The 21,885-nt window shown below is 35.8% G+C and overlaps 1 protein-coding gene and 1 long non-coding RNA gene across 4 annotated transcripts in view; one reads left to right on the forward strand and one right to left on the reverse strand.

Annotated features, from left to right (window-relative positions):
• Positions 1 to 21,885, forward strand: part of LOC110259775 (uncharacterized) — a 1,242,567-nt gene that overhangs the window by 961,722 nt on the left and 258,960 nt on the right. The window lies entirely within an intron of this gene.
• The window catches only part of DTWD2 (DTW domain containing 2), a 1,117,698-nt gene continuing 1,105,886 nt past the window's right edge, over positions 10,074 to 21,885 (reverse strand). The window contains exon 12 of the transcript XR_014838614.1: positions 10,074 to 11,878. The gene's annotated coding sequence lies outside the window, so the exon portion shown is untranslated. The remainder of the gene's footprint in view (positions 11,879 to 21,885) is intronic.

Consider the following 21,885-nt stretch of genomic DNA (forward strand, 5'->3'; position numbering starts at 1 on the left):
TATAAGTTCTTTTTATTACTTTTTATTAGATTCCACATATAAGTGATATCATATGATATTTGTCTTTCTCTGCATGCTTCACTTAGTATGATAATTTCTAAGCCCAGCCATGTTGCTCTAAATGGCATTATTTTCTTCTTTTTATAGCTGAGTAGTATTCAACTGTGTATACGTATCACATCTTGACCCATTCCTCTGTCAGTGGGCATTTAGGTTGCTTCCATGTCTTAGCAATTGTAAATAGTGTTGTAATGAACACTGAGGTGCATATATCTTATCAAATTATGGTTTTTTCCGGATAGATGCCCAGGAGTAGGATTGCTAGATCATATGGTTATTCTATATTTTGTATTGAAGGAATTTCCATACTGTTCTCCATAGTGGTTTCAACAATTTACATTCCCACAAACATAGTAGGTAGTTTCCCTTTTCTTCACACACTCTCCAGCTTTTTTTTTTTTTTTTTTTTTTTTTTTTGGCTTTTATGTATTTTTTAGGGCTGTACCTGTGGTTCCTATGGAGATTCCCAGGCTAGGAGTCCAATCAGAGCTGTTGCTGCTGGCCTATGCCAGAGCTGAAGCAACACCAGACCCGAGCCGTGTCTACGACCTATATCACAGCTCATGGCAATGCCAGATCCTTAACCCACTGAGCAATACCAGGGATTGAACCCACAATCTCATGGTTCCTAGTCAGATTCATTTCTGTTGCGCCATGACAGAAACTCCTGTAGACTTTTGATGATGGTCATTCTGACTGGTGTGAGATGAGATCTCATTATAGTTTTGATTTTCATTTCTCTAATAATTAGCGATGTTGAGCATATTTTTGTGTATTTTTTGGTCATCTGTTTGTCATCTTTGGAGAAATACCTTTTTCTTGCAAATGGTTTTTCTCCTACTCTGTGGATTGTCTTTTCATTTTTTTATGGTTTTCTTTGCTGTGGGAATTATTCTATCTTCAAATAAAACTCCAATATGAGTCATTTGTTGCACTGTATGACCTTTAATAAACTTTTATGTTAATATAGCAAAAGTTACGAGTACATTTAAGCTTCTATCAAGATACTGCCTCTTAAGGCATTCCTGTCATGGCACAGTGGAAACAAACCTGACTGAAAACCGTGAGGTTGCAGATTCGATCCCTGGCCTCACTTAGTGGGTTAAGGATCTGGCCTTGAGGTGAGCTCTGGTGTAGCTCACAGAGGTGGCTCGCATCCCACGTGGCTGTGGCTGTGGCTGTGGCCAGCAGCTGTATCTCCAATTCAACCCCTAGCCTGGGAACCTCCACATGCTGCTAGTGCAGCCCTAAAAAGCCAAAAAAAAAAAAAAAGATATTGCCTATTAAGAAACTGCTGGCATTCTTTTTTTGCTTGCTGAAGCTCATTGGGATCTTTCTACTGTCACTAACAAAATACTGAAACTTTTTGAGGGGAGAACAGAAGATGCATCATATTTGAAGGCAATTTTTTCTTCAGAAAATAGAAAAATGTTGTATTATTAAGAGGTAGTATTAGATATTTTATTTTTTAGTTATCTGCATAAGTGAAAAATAAGGAATCTGGAAAATTAGAAGTAGAGATCTGTTAGTTGATATCACAATGAATCATATGATGCTATTTGTATTTCAGTGGATTGCCAGATTTAGTTTATAGGATGTTAAGAGATTTTGAACCAGTTTGGGGATACTTAGTCCATCACGATTCAAGCCTACTATATTAGTAAAGTTCATCATAAAAGTTAAAATTTTCGGTCTTATTGAGATTTATTCAGAAAGACCTGTTAGTATGTGTGAGTGCACACATCCACACCCACACATACACACACATCATGGGAGAAGACTGCCAAGAGGAGTGCTTCTCATGATCACTGAATTTTTGTGGATGTATAGACTGATACCTAAGCACCTGTTGACACCTAAAATTAAAGGCCTGCAGATGATTAGACAAGGCTCAGGCCTGAGTGAAGGGCGGGTAAGGAGAGGAAACAGGCTGCAGTGGGAGCCAGCTTACCTTACACTGACATGAGGTAGTGGTTCTGTATGTGGTTCTGGTGAGCAAGATGTCTGTGCTATAGAAGGGAGCTGTGACAGCTTTAATTTCTGGCCACAAATTTCATTTTTATTCTCGAGGCAAGAAGTAGGATATTCACTCTCTCAAAGTGCATGGCTTATGAATCTTTTGATCAGAAGTGTTTGGCAGAAGTGACACTATATGGCTTCCTAGGCTGAGTTATGCAATGCATCTTCTAGTTTTCTTCTAAGAGATACCTTTTTTTTTTTTTTCTTTTGAACTGTGAACTCCAAATAGTTGCTCAGTTTTCAAGCCACATGGAACAGCCACATACAGGCATCCTTTCCAACAACCACAGCTGAACACATAGAAGATGGCCAGCATCAATTGCCAGCTGGATGGGTGAGTCATTTTGGACATCCATCCATCCAGGTGAGGCTTCACAGGGCTGCTTATCCCAGCCAGCATCTACCCAGAGTTGCATAAAAAATCCAAGTGAAAACTGTGCAGCTGAGTCTTTCTCACATTCCTGATCCATAAAGCAATAAGCAAGATATAATACTTTCTTTAGACAGATCAGTTTTAAAGTAATTTGTTGTTCAGTAACAACAATGGAGCAGGAACCAACCACAAATTGAAAGCTCAAGAGAGGGGTTTTAAGATGGATGATAGCTTGTAGTTTTTATATCATATGGACTGGAGGAATTTTTTTATTGCTTCAAAAATAGAACCATTAATATATTATTTGAGGATGTCAAGACAAGCAGTGAGAATGTCTTAGATTTTTTTCTGGGAGGAAACACATGAACCATAGAGCTGATTAAAAATAGCATATGTAAAAAATAATTGTTATTTCCTTCCAGCATCATACCAAATCCAGTTTATTTAATGAATCAGGTTCAAAACTGCATAGAACACCACCAGCCTCATCATCACCATTATCTTTACAAAAAAATCAAGGTGTCCTGATTAAGATGTAAAAGACCTCTATCAAAAAATGTATTTTGGCAGGTATAAAGGAGACATCTTCATAAGCCCTCTTAACCCATGTTTACTAATTATCCAATTAGCATTGGATTAGTTGTAGATGGTTCAATAAGAGACATCCGTCTGAGGGAGATGTCAAGACTCAGGAAGCCAGACTCAGTGCCTCAGAAAAGAGTGGAAGGAAAGAGTCTGAAGGGGGGGGAAGATAAAAAATAATTTTGTATTTTTCTAATTCCTTTTACATATTGAAATTATCTTATACTTGCAATATCTTCTGTTTCTTTTCATGTGACCCCTTTTCTTCCCTGAACTACAAAAGCAGTGCAGTTTAGGATCCCACTATGACTGACCGCAGCAGTGGCTTGTCACTAGCCATGATTCACCTCCAGTATTCTCACACAGCATTAGAGAAACAATAAATGAACTTTTTGTTCTAAATTAACCGGTAAAAAATACTTCTCTTTTGCTCCGTACCCTAAATACATGATTCAGTGTAGGGAGTCACACTCTAAGTTAACCCCAGTGACTCATGCTGACATATCCTTCCTGTGGTAAGGCTTGTGAAGGGAGATTAAGTTCCTTGGTCTTGACCTAATCAGGTGAGAACTTAAAGGAAAAAGAAACTACTGCATGAGGACTCCATGTGAGTGAGATTCTCTATCTCTGGCTTTAGAGTTTTGAAGATTGAGGCTGGAAGGCAAAGCAGGTGGCAGGGAATGGGAGCACTATCTAAGATCTGAGAAAAACCCATAGCCAATACCCAACAAGGAAATGGGACCTTAAGCCTACAGACTTCAGGAGCTGGATTTGCCAACAGCCTCAGTGAACTTGGAAAAAATTCTCCCCCAAGCCTTGCTGACACCTGTAAAACCCTGAGGATGCAATGAGGTATTTCAAGCGCACCCCTGTGACCTATATGACTGTGAGTTGATAGGGGAGTATTACATTAAAACTGCTAAATTTGAAATACCTTGTTCACAACAATAGGAAGGTAATGTAGGCAATACAGCATAACTTTATTATAATGTAGTTCCAAAAACATGAAGTTAATTGTCTCAACTTTTTTTTGGCATTAGGAATCACTTTTGTATCAGAGTTAATGAGTCAAAACGAAGGCCAAGTACAAATTGATAAAATATTTACCATGGATCTTTGAGAATTAGTAGCATTGAATAATGTTTCTAACAACTTTTCTACACTGAGAAATATTCTTTACCTCATTTTCCTCTTTCATAAAACTTGGCATGGCAGTAAATAGACAACTTCAAAGAATTTAAATAATAACTGGCCAAATTAACCACAATATACTTGAGTTTCACCCCACCTTCCTCTTTTGTAATATTTCTCTCCCTAAATATTATGTGCTCTTTTGGAAAGGTGCATCATGCATATGCCTATCTTTGCGTTCCCTTGGGTTACATATGAACATTCTGATATGGTTGTCCACTTAGCTACTTGCCAGTCTCCACAGAGCCATTGGCTGAGTTTCCAGAGTGTATTTTCCAGGTCTGTCAACGGCCGCATTCAGTAAGGGACTAAATAAGGGAACGCCTTTACTCTTTAAGAAAACTTCTCTCTCTTTTTCAGTGATTTAGCCTATGTTTTTCAGAACACAGAATAAGAAGCAAATGCTTACATAGTAACCCTTTATCAGAGAATGCAATCCAAGAGAATCAGTTGTGAGGGAGAAAGCGGAGTATGGCAGGGAAAGAGAGAAAGAAAATACATAAGGATATTTACCAAATTAGCCACAGCTTCAATATAACTATAACTCATTGCTCAGACTCATACATATCTGCAGAAGGCTGTAAGAAATTACTGCATTTCACAGTACTTGGAATATTCTGAACCTGGGGAAGGAAGAAAGATGCACTCACCTGCTAGATCTCTTTTGCCCCATCACCAACTGATCAAAATCTATCCCACAGAGCCTTACTACTTCTGCTGTTATGGAGTGTGACTATGCCCTGAGGTTAACCACTGAGGGACCAAGAGCCTCTGTGGATCTATGTTTGCCACCTCTGTCACGTAGGGCTTACCTACAGATAGTGGTGGCAATAAAAGTAGCATCCATCTTGCAAAGGACCAAAAGAATGACATGCCATTTCTCGAACTCATCTGGCTAGGAAGCAAAAGAAGAGATTGAGGTTTCAGGCATGGCAGAGATGATCTGAGGTGTCACACAGACTGATTCTGGTACATCCCAGTGCTCATCACCCTATACAGGAATATCTATATAAGACCTGTGTGAGCTGTGCTTCACCTCATTGTTTATACAGTGAATACAGGAAACACAACACACCCTATGGGCACTTACTACTGGATTCTCACTTTCATATGTCTTATATCCTTTAATCCAAGTTTAATTTCCTTTCCTCCTCAATCTCTCAAACTTTGCATAGTGACCTCTAGAATTCACAGTCTGATGTGATCTAATTCTTAGCATTCTCAATCTCTTCTCTTAATGAACCTTAACCCCATGTCTTTCAGTGGATGCAGAAATTAACTTGAAACTACCTCAGAGCTAACTGCAAAAGGTGCTACTCTTAAAAATTTTAGAAAAAATAGGAAAAATGTTCTTACGAACAATTATTAGATACAGAAAAATGGAGGAAGTGGATTGAATAAAATTATAAGTTTTGTTCTTTGGAGAACACTTTTAAGTAAAAGGAAAACAAGCCAAACACTAGGAGAAAATACTTGTGTATGACATATGTAATGAAAAACTTGTATCCAGCATAAAAACCTCTCAACACTCAATAATAAGAAACCAACCCCATAAAAATGTGCAAAATATTTTAACAGACACTTCACCAAAGTCATGTAGATGGCAAATAAGCACACAGAAAATGCTCAGCCATCATTCATCATTTGAGAAATAAAATTCATACACACACAATAACCTGTATGCAAATATTTACAATGGCATTATTCAAAATTATTTACAACTTGAAACAACCAGAAAGTTCTTCAGCTGGTGAATGGATATACAAATCGTGTGGTATATCCATCCCATAGAGGAATGAAAAGAACAAACATTTTTTATATGCAGTAACATACATAAATCTCAACATTACAGTTAGCGATAGGAGCCAGACCTAAAAGCTTACATATTCCATGATTGAATACATACAGCATTCAGGAAAAGGCAAAACATGTTTTTCTAGTTTTACTGAAAGATAATTGATATACACCACTGGATAAGTTTAAAAGGTACAGCATGATGATTTTATTTACATTTGTTGTGAAATTACTCCCATAGATTTAACATTAATTATCTCATAAAATAAAAAGAAATAAAAACATTTCCTTGTGATGGAAACTCTTAGGATCTACTCTCTAAACAACTTTCTTATATGTTATACAGCAGAGCTACCTATAGTCATCATGTTGGACATTACAACCTTAATACTATGTGTCTTATAAATGGAAGTTTATAGCTTTTGACTACCTTCCTCCAATTCTCCCTCCCCCATCCTACAGCCTCTAGGTCTTACCTCTTTTTCTGAGTTTGTTGCATTTATGGAAAGATTTAGATTACATATATAAGAGAAATCACACAGTATTTGTCTCTGTCTGATATTTCACTTAGCATAATTGGAAAAGGCAAAATTTTAAAAGAGAAGGATAGTTCAGTTTTTTAGAAAGGAAAGGAGCTGACTTAAAATGGTTAGGATGAGGGAAGAGGTATATTTAATGTGATGTTGGTTCACACAACTATCTTTACTGTAATTCATAGAACTGCTCTTCTATCTTAATACTATGTATATGAATCATCACTTTTTTTAAAAGATTAGACCCTAAATTTACTGCATAGTTTTTATTTATCTAGAGTTTCTACTTATTTGTTATGTTTTCTTAATGATTAAGAAACTTGTGCTTCTGTACAATTAAATCTCTTTATGAAAGTAACTTATTTTCTTGAATTTACACATGGAAATAATCTTGGGATTTATTTTAATTCCTGATCTAATTTCTTTCTTGTCGTCCAAGTCTCTTGAAACACTCTTACATAAAATCTGCTTTTTCAGTTTTGATGAAGTTGAGAATTCATAATGGATTCAAAGGAGGTAATGTAAAAAAAAATTATTGCCCCAAGTTCTTGTTTGATGATTTATTTCTTCTAAAATATTGAAGGCACTGCTACATTGTCTTCTGGCATCTTTTGGTAATTTGATATTGTATGAAAGGCATTCTGCCCTTTATATGAAATCTGTATGTTCTTTTTTTCTATATATCTTTCAGAAGTTTTTAGTATCTTTTTACTTCTTATGTTCTACAATTTCATTGTGATATGTCTATGCATGTATTTTGTCACTCATTGTCCTAGGCATTCATTATGTGTCTTCAATGTTATGAAACTTTTTTTCAGATAAGTGAAGTGGTTTTTTTTGTTATTTCTTTGATTTCTTCTCCCAGTCTCACACTATCTTAATTTTTTGTTGTTTTCTGTTTTGGAGAAAGCTTTTATAATAAGTTTAAATTCCTTATATTTGCCTGTGTTTCTCATATTGTTTCATATGTCCTAACTTTTTCTCTTAGATTTTTTTCATCTTTGAAATTTTGTTCTTTGATAGAAAAGATTTGCTTAAGTCTATTTTCCACAGCTTCTATTTAACTGTTTCATCCTGGCAAACACGTGTTTGATTTCCAGAAATTGCAATTTTATCCTCTGTTTTCTCTGTTTATATAATAGCTTGCAAAATGTTCAATATCTTTTACAAAATTTTCTAGTACAGTGTAAATTAGAATTTTCCTAAATTATTCCTTGCAATTATCTTAAACATATAGTTTTTTTTCAAGCATGATTTTCTAATTAGTTTATTTTTATTCTTATCTTTGGGCTGATTGGTTTGTCTCTAATCTCAGGTCATCCTGGTTTTCTTCTCATGTCTATAAAAAGAAAATTTGATCAATCAAGAAAAATCCTCAATTACTGCTCAGCTTTTTGTTTGTAAATAGGAAGTGTTGACTACCAGACTATACTTTTTTATTTTTGATTTGGAAATTATGTCAAGGTAAAAATACTTACAAAAAAATGGTACATAGATTTATTTTTATTGGGATATAATACATATATAATCCTTCCATATAATACCCATATATCCTTCACCCAGATGCACCTATCATTAGCATTTGACCTTATTATATTTCCTCATTATATTTTCTATATAGACATATTTTGAAAAATTCACCCTCTCCTTTTGAAAAAAAGTTTCCTATTGTGTATTTGTCTAATATTTCCTCATGATTAAATTAAGGGTATGCATTCTCAGCTGGGATATTGCACAGAGGACATTGTGTCCTTCTCAGCGTGTCACATACAGAGCCACAGCTGACCACCTCTCCCTTGTTAGTTATCACCTGGCCCAAGTGTTCTTAGAATTCTTCACTGTTTACTCACTGCTTTTTTCCCCTTTGCAACTAATAACCTGTCCATGGGAAGACACTGAAAGTCCATGTACATATCTTGATGCTTATCAAAAAAATTCCCTGGCTTAGCATTCATTGATGAATCTTGCTTGATCTAATTTATCCTGATAGTTACAAAATAATGATTTTGCTCTGCACTTATCAGCAAACCATTACATTCTACTCTAGGCAAGAATTCTCTATTCTTCTCCATTTATTTCTTTGCTCATTCATCTTGTTAATGTAGGCATGAATTCTTATTTTTCCATGGTTTAAAAACATTAGCACACTTAATTATTTTGATTTACAAACTGCCACAACTGGCCCTTCAGAGCCCCTTTTAGCTGTCTCCTATGCCCTTGTGACCTTCCCAGATCATTTGCAGGGAGGGGCACCTGCTTTTGTTCTGTTAGAGCAAAATGAGCCTTATCATCTTGTACCTACTCTGTCCCAGCCTTTAAATAATCTATTCTCTGAAGTTTTCATTTATTTTAGTGAGGAAAAGTATTATAGATTAAGACCACAGCACCAGGTATACTCACTGCCAGTGGGTGTCTTTACTTCCATATCTAAGAAATAGGTATGCCTAATATACACACAGTGACAAACATATATAGTTACATGTGCATATAAATATATATACAGACAAATAAATATGTATTTTAGGAAATATGAATTCATACCAATCCTCCACAGGAATACCTTCCCCAATTGTACATTTGAATGAGAACCCTGGTTCCCAGCAGAGACAATACAGTGACTAATTAGTTTGATCCAATATTAAATGCAAAATAGTTCAAAATTGCTTCACTCACACCACTTCACTAAATAAGCATGCCACAATGAGTTCAGGATTCCTTACCAAATCCTCTCTTTGTCATACTCAACCCTTCCCAAGACTGAGGTTACATAAATACTGTGTTCATAAACTACATGGATTCATTATTTCTTCTATTTTTCTTTTTTTTAATTACAATGGAATTGATTTACAACCTTTCTTCAATTTCTGTTGTATAGCAAAGTGACCCAGTCATACATAATTCCCAGTGCTATACAATTAGGACTCCATTGTCTGTCCATTCCAGTTGTAACAGTCATACATAGTTCCCAGTACTATACAATTAGGACTCCATTGTCTGTCCATTCCAGTTGTAACAATTTTCGTCCATAACCCCAAAGTCCCTGTCTATCCCACTTCCTCCCTTCTCCACCATGGTAGCCACAAATCTGCTCTCTGTGGCCATGATCTATTTCTGTTTTGTAGATAGGAACGTTTGTGCCATATTTTAGATTCCAGACATAAGTGATATCATATGTTATTTGTCTTTCACTTTCTGACTTATTTAACTCAGTATCAGTATACAAGTTGTTTGTATATTTTGGAGATTAGGCCTTTGTCTCTTGCATCATTCTTTGCAAAGATTTTCTCCCATTTTTGGGGTTGTCTTTTCTTTTTTTTAATTTGTTTTAACAGTTTCCTTTGTTGTGCAGAAGCTTTTCAGTTTAGTTAGGTCTCATTGGTTTATTTTTGTTTTTAATGACCTTATTCTGGGAGGTGGATCAAACATGATGTTACTGTGATTTATGTCAAAGAGCATTCTGCATATCTTTCTAGGAGTTTTATATTATCTGGCCTTATATTTAGGTCTTTAATCATTTTGAGTTTATTTTTGTGTATGGTGTTAGATAGTGTTCTACTTCCATTGTTTTACATGCAGCTGTCCAGTTTTCCCAGCACCACTTATTGAAGAGAGTATCTTCCACTGTATGTTCTTGCCTCCTTTGTCATAGATTAATTTACTATAGGTGTGTGGGTTTCTTGGGTTTTTAGGTCTACTAGTTACCAGTACTTCCACACTTCATGAAGATAATTTCTAGGGAAGTAAAAAACTTTTATATATTTTCTTATTTTAGGATTTATTGATAAATTCACACAGCTAAATTTATTCTCAAGAGAGGACAACTATTTATTAACATGGGTGGTTCTTAGCATACCCAGTATATTTGTCCTGGTATATTTTCTACGGAGGACAAACAACTATCAAGAATTCAACAAATATCTGTTAAATAAATAACTAAAATACAATATATCTTTGGAAATGAAAGAAAATAATTTTTAATGTATTTTTATTGTTATTTCCCCCAACACACTTTTCCCCCCCACTGTACAGCATGGGGACCCAGTTACACATAATTTTTTCTCCCATTGTCGTGCTGTGTTGTAAGTATGTAGAAATAGTTCCAATTGATACACAGCAGGATCTCATTGTTAATCCATTCCAAGAGCAATAGTTTGCATCTGTTAACCCCAAGCTCCCAATCCATCCCACTCCCTCCCTCTCCCCCCAGGCAACCACAAGTCTATTCTCCAAGTGCATGATTTTCTTTTCTGTGGAAAAGGTTCATTTGTGCCGTATATTAGATACCAGATATGAGTGATATCATATGGTATTTGTCTTTCTCTTTCTGACTTATTTCACTCCGCATGAGAGTCTTTAGTTCCAGGAAATAATATTAAATCAAAGTCAAGATAGGTAAAGAAACTGGAAAAATTATCTTCAGTTTTATGTATATATTTCAGCTAATTAAATTGGGAAAAAACATTTTGCCACAATAACATATGTGAATTATTTCTAACATTGATACATGGTACATTTAATTTCTTTTGAAACAAAATACAACAGTGATAATTTGTCCTTCCTTTGATTTTAGCCCAAAATGCACTTTTTATGGCAACTTATTTAACAAGGCTGGACCCTGTCTATAATCTTCAAAGTATATTGGATAATGAACATTTTCAAATTACATGGTCTGTAATTCTCAGTTCCACTACATTTACACCTGCTTTCAATCTCACTGAACTGCATTTGATGAGGCTGCATTTGGTCCAAAATCTTTCTTTAGTTACATAATTGAAACTATTCTACCAAGTCTGTTTCAGTTAGGCAGTCTATAGTCACATCACTCCATCAGCCACTGAGAAATACCTCTACTGTCACAGACACTTAGCACTTGTGTTGAAATGCCATTTAATATTTCTTCTAGATTATGGATGACATTCAACCCAACTATTCAGTGACAATTCACAATGACAAGTTCCATGATGAAAAACTAAATATTCCATTGGGTGCAATCTCTGGGCATTATGAGTAAGAATACAGACATGAGTATATTGCATTAAAAATATAAAATACTGGTCCCCGATTTTAAGAGCAGGCATCTATAAAGCTTAAAGTGAAGACTTCCACTTGCCCAATTAATTACAGCTCTGAACTGTTTGGCTCTCTATCCCCCTACAGGGACATGATGAAGCATCAGAGAGTTTAGAGATTTGCATAAACAGATACTAAGTAGGATTCTTTCAATTATATTTTTGTGTATTTTTACTCACCTACTTAGAAAATGATTGATGTATTTCTCTTGTCAGGCATAGAGCTATAATGGCCAGCTTGTCTTTGTGCCTTTATTCTGTAATAGAAGCAAATCTCCCTTTAGACTTTGTTTAGAAGTGCACATTTACCCTAAATGGAAAAATATTAAAAAATGGCACCAGTTCACTAGAGGAATTAATAACAGAGAGGACATGCAGAAGCACACAACAGAATGTTTGTTTTGTTGAGGTCAGTGTCAAGGTGTATGTGAAGAAAAGTAGATGATGTTCTTAGAGTGAGTCAAGGTAAATGAATTAAAAAATAGATGGAAGCTGCATAGTCTTTAGAAGATACCTACAAGTAATGCTAAAGAACTTCTCAACAGACCCTCTGGTGAAAATGTAAGTTACAGATGGGAAGTATTTTTCTTCGATTTTCATTTACATATAGAACTCTGAGATGTAGTATTATCTTTTGCCATGATAAAACATGGATTCTTAAAAATCCAAGAAAGAATGGCTTCTATATATGAAACAATAGAAGAATTCCTCTTCTATATAGAAAATCTAGGCTAAGGTCTCATTGCCGTATCATTTCTGTGACCTCAGTCTCATAAACTATGTCGCACATCTGCTTTCTCAAGCACAAAACATAGCAATAGCAATGAATAATCTCTAAGCCAGAGCCCCCCCCCCTTTTAGGGCTGCACCTGTGGCATATGGAGGTTCCTGGGCTAGGGGTCAAAATGGAGCTGCAGCTTCCAGCCTACACTATAGCCACAGCATTGCAGCATTTGAGCTGCATCTGTGACCTACACCACAGCTCATGGCAAAGCTGGATCCTTAACCCACTGAGCAAGGCCAGGGATCAAAAACTTTCATCTCCATGGATACTACATGAGTTCATTACCACTGAGCCACAATGGGAACTCCACCACATACCTTTTAAAAATGACCAAATGAGAATATATTTTGTTAGCCAGAAAGTGTTAGATAAATTGAATCTGTTGCTGCAGCAGTATACTCTCCACAAGGAAAACTTCTTTATTATATAGGTGGAGTTAGTTGTTTCATCCTTCATCTTCATGACATACAGTGCTTCCCTCTAGTACAGATACATAATGATAGCATGATGTGATAAGTGCTTTTACAGCTTGGCAACAATGAGCTAAAATGGAGGAGGTAAGGCATCTGGTTTATTTCCGTATCTCCAGTGACTAATACAGTGCATGTCAATTAATAAGCACTCCATAAACTCTGATCATATTATCATATGACCAAATACAATCAGTTTGGAATAAAATGAGAATACATTTGTATTCACAGCATACACAACATCAAAATTATACAAAAAGTTAAGCTCAGCAACAATAAAGTCTATTTCAATCAAAATTAGTTCCCTATGCCACATAACTATAAACATACATAATCCATGAAGACCATGATTTGTCATTACAGACAACAAAAGAGGACCTGCTAATGTAATCTTAAACAGGAGTTGGCTGAGAATTTGGAAAGAATAGCTTCTGAAAAATTCATACATCACTTTCTGGCAAGCAAAAGGGAAGTCAAAGAGAAAAGGAGGTGATAGCACATAGATGAAAAATACAAAAATGTGAACTTGATTCAAGTAAAGGAAAATTTATTCTTTGATTTCCGTTACTTAAGTCTTCAGTGAGTGAGCAGATGTTTTTTAAGATATCACAATGATTCCTTAGGTGATGTTTTATTCTAGCAAATGGCATGTTTCCTAATATAGTGCCCCGAGAATACAGGGATAAGGAAGAAAGCCCCTTAGTATCAAATACCTTGGTGGTATTTAGTGACTTACAGTCTTCGCTGTTGCCCTAGTTAAACCTGAATTCATATAACTTTGTGTAACATATGTTAGCAAGATGAAGAACTGTCAGAGCACTTGTCCAGGGTTTCCTGTGTTCTCAAGGGTAAACAAAAGAAAAGTATCAACAAGCTAAATATACTCACCAGGAAGGACATACAGATTTGGATATTATTTATGATTCAAACCCAGTTTTTGATAGCTTATTTTAAGTAAGGCATGATAATGTTTACTATTTCCCCTAGGATACTCTTACTTGCTGATTCCACTATTCTCCCCCAACTAAGATAGCCTTATTTGAATCTTCTTTGGTTATATTATATCATTACTAACTTTGAGTCCAGAAATAGGATTTTTACCTTTTTTTTTGAATTCTTCAATTATTTTTATTTTTATTTATTTAATCAAATGAATTTATCACATCTGTAGTTATATAATGATCATAATACTCCAATTTCACAGGATTTCCATCCCACAACCCAAACACATCCCCCCACCCCCCAAACTGTCTCCTCTGGAGACCGTACGTTTCTCAAAGTCTGTGAGTCAGCATCTGTTCTGCAAAGATCAGTCTGTCCTTTTTTCAGATTCCACATGTTGGTGAAACCATTTGATGTTGGTGTCTCATTTTATGGCTGACGTCACTTAGCATGATAATTTCTAGGTCCATTCATATTGCTAAAAATGATGGTATTTTGTTCATTTCAATGGCTGAGTAATATTCCATTGTGTATATGTACCACCTCTTCTGGATCCACTCCTCTGTTGATGGACATTTAGGTTGTTTCCATGTCTTGTCTGTTGAAAATAGTGCTGCAATGAACATCAGAGTACATGTGTCTTTGCGAGTCCTGGTTTTCTCTGGATAGATGTCCAGGAGTGGGAGTGATGGATCAAATGATAGTTCTATATTTAGTTTTCTGAGGAATCGCCATACTGTTTTCCAGAGTGGTTGCACCAATTTACAATCCCACCAATAGTGTACTAGGGTTCCTTTTTCTCCATACCCTCTCCAGCACTTATTGTTTGTAGACTTTTTGATGATGGCCATTCTGGCTGGTGTCAGGTGGTACCTCAGAGTGGGTTTTTGTTTGTTTGTTTTGTTTTTTATTATGCACATCATTATTTTTTTAATTTATTTTTTCCCACTGTATAGCAAGGGGATCAAGTTATCCTTACATGTATACATTTTTTTCCCCCTCCTTTTGTTCTGTTGCAGTATGAGTATCTAGACATAGTTCTCAATGCTACTCAGCAGGATCTCCTTATAAATCTAAGTTGTGTCTGATAAGCCCAAGCTCCCAATCCCTTCCACTCCCTCCCTCTCCCATCAGGCAGCCACAAGTCTATTTTCCAAGTCCATGATTTTCTTTTCTGTGGATATGTTCATTTGTGCTGGATATTAGATTCCAGTTATAAGTGATATCATATGGTATTTGTCTTTATCTTTCTGACTCATTTCACTCAGTATGAGAGTCTCTAGTTCCATCCATGTTGCTACAAATGGCATCATGTCATTCTTTTTTATGGCTGAGCAGTATTCCATTGTGTATAGATACCACATCTTCCTAATCCAATCATCTGTTGATGGACGTTTGGGTTGTTTCCATGTCCTGGCTGTTGTGAATAGTGCTGCAATGAACATGAGTGTGCATGTGTCTCTTTCAAGTAGAGTTTTGTCCAGATATATGCCCAAGAGTGGGATGGATTTTTACCTTTTGACTATTCATGACATTCCTCTTTTTTCTCCTTATTATTTACCAATTAACCACTTAATTATACATGCTCCTTTAATCTTTTTTCATACCTACATTTATCCATCCTAAGTATCATTTTTCTGTGAATTATTTCCATATGTTTGGCATTTCTGCTCTTAAGATGTGACTCATATTTGGGACTGTTAGGTGCTTAGAAAACATTAGAAGATCATCAGTTAGGGCTGTTGACCTTACTAGAGTGATGAAAAGAAGAGATTTAAATTACTGAGCTTTTATTGTTAAATAAAACACTTTATAGGTGGTAAAGAAAAGTACCTTGTACTTTTTTCTTTGGTTGATTCATTGTATCCATCTCATTTTAAACAATTTCTAAATTTCTTAGGAATGTCAAGAACGGGGGAAAAGAACACTAAAATGAGACCTTGAAAACCCGAGTCTTAGGGTCTCTGCAAAGTACGATCTTAGGCATCATGGAATATTTTTCACTTACTTCTATAAATAAAAAAATAGTATCAGGATTGTAATATTTGCCTTGCCTTCTGTGTGTAGCTGTTGTGAGTTCCAAAAAGATAGTGATAAACATGCTTATAAACTATCTACTGCATTAAAATTATAAAGTAGGTTTAGTCCTTCATGCTTTGTGCATTGGCTTATAAAAAATGGTAACATTGCTGCTTTTTCATGCCATCACTTATAACGAGTTTAACTCAGTGACCATGAATTCACATAAAACCATAAGAATCTGATGAGAAAGTATTTCATAGGTGACATCTCAAGCTATTACTTGGAAGAGGGTTGAGAAGGTTACAAATGGCCACATTAAAGTCGGGAAATGACTAAGGATTTGAAAAGAGAAGGAAGAATGTGATTATTTTATTAGAGGGAAGGTGAGAGGTCAGACATAAAAAAAAGAAACAGGAAGCTAAAAAATGGGAAAAGAAGAGTCATGGAGTCAATTAGGTGCAGAAATTCTGTTCCAGATGGCCAGAGGAAGCGTGGGAGCGGAGTCTTCTGGGACAAGGACTCAGACATTGCAACAGACTGTGACTGAGGCCGAAGGCTGTAAATCAGAGGGATTGAGGGGGAAAAATAACACCATTAGGAACATGACTTTTTTTTTTTTTTTTTTAGGGCCGCACCCGTGGCATATGGAGGTTCCCAGACTAAGGCTGTAATCAGAGCTACAGCTTCTGGCCTACACCACAGCGATGCCCAATCCAGGCTGTGTCTGTGACCTACACCACAGCTCATGGTAACGCCAGATCCTTAACCCACTGAGTGAGGCCAGGGATCGAACTTGCAACCTCGTGGTTCCTAGTCAGATTCGTCTCTGCTACGCCATGATGGGAACTCCAGGAACATGACTCTTTACCTCATGTCCCACCTTAATTTTAACTTTTCCTTTAGAATCTGCTTACCAACATTGCCTTAAAAATTTTTTAAATCTTTAAGTTAAAAAAAAATTTCCTACATATTCACTACATACCAAGAATTTTCCAGTAAAATAGATGTAAAAAAAGGAGGTTTTTAAATCAACACCAGGTTACAATTCTTGCTCACATCAAGAAAGAGAGTCTCTCAAATGAGAAGGCTTTTTCATCTTCTAATATTCCTTCAAGAGAAGCCTCAGCACGGTCAGTAACTGGACCCAAAAATACCCTTGCAGGCTTAATATATTAGAAATCTTGTAAGAAGAAAATAAAAGCAAACAAACAAACAAAAAAGTCCATAGTTTTCCCTTCATTCGCCTAAGAACCCAGCTTAAAAAATTAGACATCAATAATAAATTTCCACCAATTGAACCTCCTCAAAGTCTCTCAAATCCTGTCTTTCCTCTTTATCCCTGAAGTATCAGTTGAGTTAATGATTTCGTTCTCTTTCTGGGGGAGGGGTAGCTACCCCAGCAACTTCTCTACTTTCTTTACAAGCAGGCTGTTGTTCATCTGAATATCTTTCTGTAAATGGCAGTTCTCAAACAGTGGTAGCAGGATCACTTTATACCCTTAAAAATTACTGAAGACCCCCCAAAATTTTTGTTTATGTGGATTATATCAATATTTATTTTATCAGTAAACCTCACTCTGTATATTGACACATTAACTCCAGCTGAAGTTTATGAGAAATTTTACCTGAGTTACTACAGGGCTGTGCAAAAAGTCAAGACAGTTTCAGTAGGCATGGGTTTCAGTTAGCATAGTACAATGTAAATTGAAGATTTCTTTTACTAGAAATTAATGTTGAAACATTTAAAAAATATTTAGTTACTAATTTAAAATAGCAATAACAAATTAATCCTATGTTAACATAACTAAAAACTAAATTAAAACAAAAAGAAATCAATGAGGACATATCCTTATACATTTTTGCAAATTTCTTTGATATATGGCCTAATGAAAGACAATTGAAATTCTCACATCAAGATCTATATTCAACCCATCGAGATTCATGTGGTTAAAATATATGAAGAGGCCATGGACTAAACAGCTGTGTAGATGGAAAAATAGAAGTAATTTTTAGTCTTTCCAAATTATAAATATTTTTTGATATTACATCAAGACAGATTCTTAAAAGTTAGATGTAATGAAAGAATACAAAAAAAATCCATTATTTTTTTATAATCTTTTCCATTAAAATCCATTCATTTATCTTTCATTTTAAAGGATTTTACCCATGCACTATTTTTTTGAGCATTGTGCAATAGTCATTTGGAAAACTTTAATTCATTGAATTATGCCAATATTTTAAATGTTGGCACCTTTATTATAAAATATCAGTAAACCAATATCCATAAATCCCTCAGAAATTACTTTAAATAATAGGAAGCCATTAACTAGCAGAAGCAAATACAAAATTTCCCAAATTCCAATTTTTCTTTGAAAACACATTATTATTTGCAACAAATATACTCTATGTTGTTTTCCTTGAAGTGACTGCCTCACTTCATTCATTTTTGCAATATCTGTGTCAAATACCCAAGTATACATATGCAAGCATTATCTTTCAAGTAAAAATTATTTTCCACGAACAAGTTCAGTTAGACATTCCAACAAAATAGTTTTGCCTTGAGACAGTTATGGTTTCTGTCAAAAATGCTTTATGTATACTTTCCATTTCACACACAGATTATTAAAAAGACATGTACTCAAGGGTCAGTATTTATTAAAATCAATAATTTGTATTATCTCACCAAAGACATTCTTCATTGACACTAGTTCTTTGTTTTTAACTGCAAGAGTATAAGTCTACCAGTACTATTTGGTACTCCTAACTTGATCATCAGGAATTTTACCCACCATTGCTTTTCAAACATCAGTGCAAATAGCAGACCAGTGATAAAAAGTAAATAACATCAGTATTATGGGGAAAAAAAAAGTTTTAACTTTGGAGACTCTCTGAATGTGTCTTAGGAACCCCCATGGAGGCAGAGAACACAATTTGAGAATCATTGCCTTAAAATACATCAGATCATATCAGGCCCCTGCTTTGAAAGCTTTCATATTTTGTGCTAATGTCAAACATATAAACTCTAAATCTGATATACAGAAATTTGACAATCTGGAGCCTACCTGCCTTTAGACTCTTGGCTACTATTCCTATTTCATATGTGTTCCCTGCTCCCAGCACCACGAGCTCTTCACTGTGCATCTCACCCTGTGCCTTTCATCTGTGCAAGTGTTACTCTATTCCTGATATCTTTCCATATCTCTTTGCCTGAAAAAGTCCTCATCCTTTAAAATCGAATTCAAATGTTAGAACCCATGAAAAGTCATTTCTTTCACTCCTAGCCAGATGGCCAGGGTTAAGCATTGTTTCCCCTAGGCCTCCAGAGTCCTTCATTTATTCACTTAACAAAATATTGGCAGTATCTATTTATGCCAGGTAGTATTCTCACAGCTGGAAAAAGAGATGCACAAGACAGAGAAGAACCATAATCTAATCTATTAAAACTGATCTAATAGAACTTAAATATTAATAGCGTGATAGATAAAAATATAATAAATTAAAAAATTAAGTCATATGGTTTTAGACAGTGACAACTGCTAAGAAAAAATAAGATAAGGGGATGAAGAATCTCTGGATGAGTCACAAGTATAAGTTAAAATGTTCATCGACAAATTCCCTTGGCAAGAATAGTTGTGCTAAGACCTGGGGGATTTAAGAGTGATTCAGGTCAAGAAAAGGAGGATGGTTTTCTGGATAGAGGAAAGAATAGATGTAAAGGGAAAATAAACTTTGAGTGATGAAAGAATAAAGAGAACCCTAAACCACACAACTAATCATGAGAAAGAGGCAGATGCCTAGTACATCCATCCAAGTGAGGGCAGTTCAGGGGACAGTGGAAGCCTGGAAAAGCTCCACAAGTGCCCAGAGTGCCTGCCTGGCTGGCAGGATAAGCACAGTATGACTTCAGTGGTTTATACACTGGAGAAGTGTGTGGTTTAGGGCCCAGCAGAAACCTCTAAGCCTAGTTCTCAGGTCCTACAGATGATTCCTTGAGCAAAACCATATATCCTATAATAACTTTTTCCTTGAACTAGCTAACTTGTTTCTATTGTTTGTTACTAAGAACCCTCATGTAAGAGTTCTAAATACACACACACACACACACACACACACAAAAAGAGAGAGAGAGAGATCTATCTACCTATCCATCATCTATCTATCTAATATTTTACACCTTGATATTTAAAACCTTGGGACTCATGACATAATCTAAAGAGTAAATGTGGGGTGAGAGCGCAAGGGTGAACTCTCTTTGCTGCCTTTCAATTCATTACTTCTCCACAGGGATCAGTTCAGCTAATAAACTCCTTACTGATAGACCCTTGAGCTTCAACAGTTTAAGGAAATTATTCTGCTTGCATGTACCTATTTCCCCCAAATGACATTTTATCTTCATATTCTCTGCCTACCATTTACTCCATGTAACTTAGCTCTCCTTCTCTCTTAGATTCTTATAGGAAACAGACTTTATCTCAGGTGTCATGGGCAGTTTGAAAAACAAACATACAAATAAACAACCATGAGGAATTTTCCCGGTGCAGTGCAGTGGGTTAAGCATCTGGCCTTGTCAGTATTGCAACGCATATTAAATGCGTGCCCTCAGAACTTTCACATGCCACATGCCCAGCCCAAACAAAACACATAAACAACTGAAAAAAGTAAAACAAACAAACAAAAAAACATGGGCAGTCGAAGCATCAAGAAACTCAGGAAAATCAGAAGTCTCATAGTGAAAGGATTATAGGAATCCAGTGAAAGGTGGAGCCTTGGTGCCAACCACAAATTCAGAGCTGAAGTAAGTAAGAGTCATCCTTAGGTTGGTCAGAGCAGGGTAGAGGGGAATGCATCTGAGAAGTAAAATAAAGAAAAAAATCATATATTCTTGTCTTAATCTGCTCCAGTTGTCACAACAAATTCTCACAGACGTGGGTGGATTAAACATCAGAAATGTATATTTTCACAGTTCTGGAGGCTCTAAGTCCACAAAGTTCTAGCGGGATTGTGCTCTTCTGAGGTCTCTCTTTGGCTGGCAGATGGCCATATCCTCACTGTGTCCTCACATGGTCTTTCCTTTGTGTGAGCAACCCTAGAGTCCTTCTGTGTGTTCAATTTTTCTCTTCCCATAAGGAGACCAGTCAGATTGGACTAAGGTTCATCCCACTGACTTCATTTTAACTCAATCCCCTCTTTTTAAAGACCTATCTCCAAATATAGACACACTCTGATATACTGGGCAGTAGACTTCAACATATGAATTTTGAATGGCCAAAATTCACCCAATAACAACATTCAATGTCAGAAATGTGCAATTCTTATTTACCAGTTTCTTTAAGAATATCTATCATCCTCATTTTTCTTACCTATTTATCACCTGTCCCCTGCATTTCTTGTCCATTTCCTATCTGACTTATCTGGATGGGGAATAGTTTACTTTTTTTTCCTTAAATAAGCACTAGTTTATAATATGCTACAGTCTGAAGGAATTATTATAACTGTTCATGTTTTATTTCATTTAATAATTAGTTATCCTTGTGATATGTATGTTACTATGTAGTACATAATTTTTAGAATGAGGAAATGGAAAGAAAGAACAATTAAGCAACTTTCCCAAGGTGGGAGAGTTAGTAATTGATGAAGTCAAGATTCAAACTGCAAAGATTTAAGAACACGTGTTCTAATCACCAGTGTAAGCTGCTCCCTTAACCATGTCTAAACTAGAATCTAGAACCTAACTGCTGACTGTATCCTCATTTCCTGATAATTTAAGCTTGAAGTTAGTGCTCTAAAAAGTACATGCTAGAAAAAGTCCTTACATAATGTATTAGTTTTTTTTTTTTTCTCTGTATAGCAAATTACTAAAGCTTAGCAGGTACAAGGATATCTGTTTGTTATCTCAGTTTAGGTGGGTCAGTGTTATAGGCTCAGTGCAGGGAGATTTTCTGCTCAGGGTCTCACAAGGGTGAAATTAAAATGCTAGCTAGGCCATGTTCTCACATGAGTTCAGGATCCTCTTAAGGATTCATTCACATTGTCAGCAAAATTAGTT

Source organism: Sus scrofa, chromosome 2 (assembly GCF_054392235.1).
Source record: "Sus scrofa isolate SSC_HxYL_T2T_F1_AM1 chromosome 2, Sscrofa_HxYL_maternal_Yorkshire_Landrace_v2.0, whole genome shotgun sequence".
Classification (NCBI taxonomy): domain Eukaryota; kingdom Metazoa; phylum Chordata; class Mammalia; order Artiodactyla; family Suidae; genus Sus; species Sus scrofa.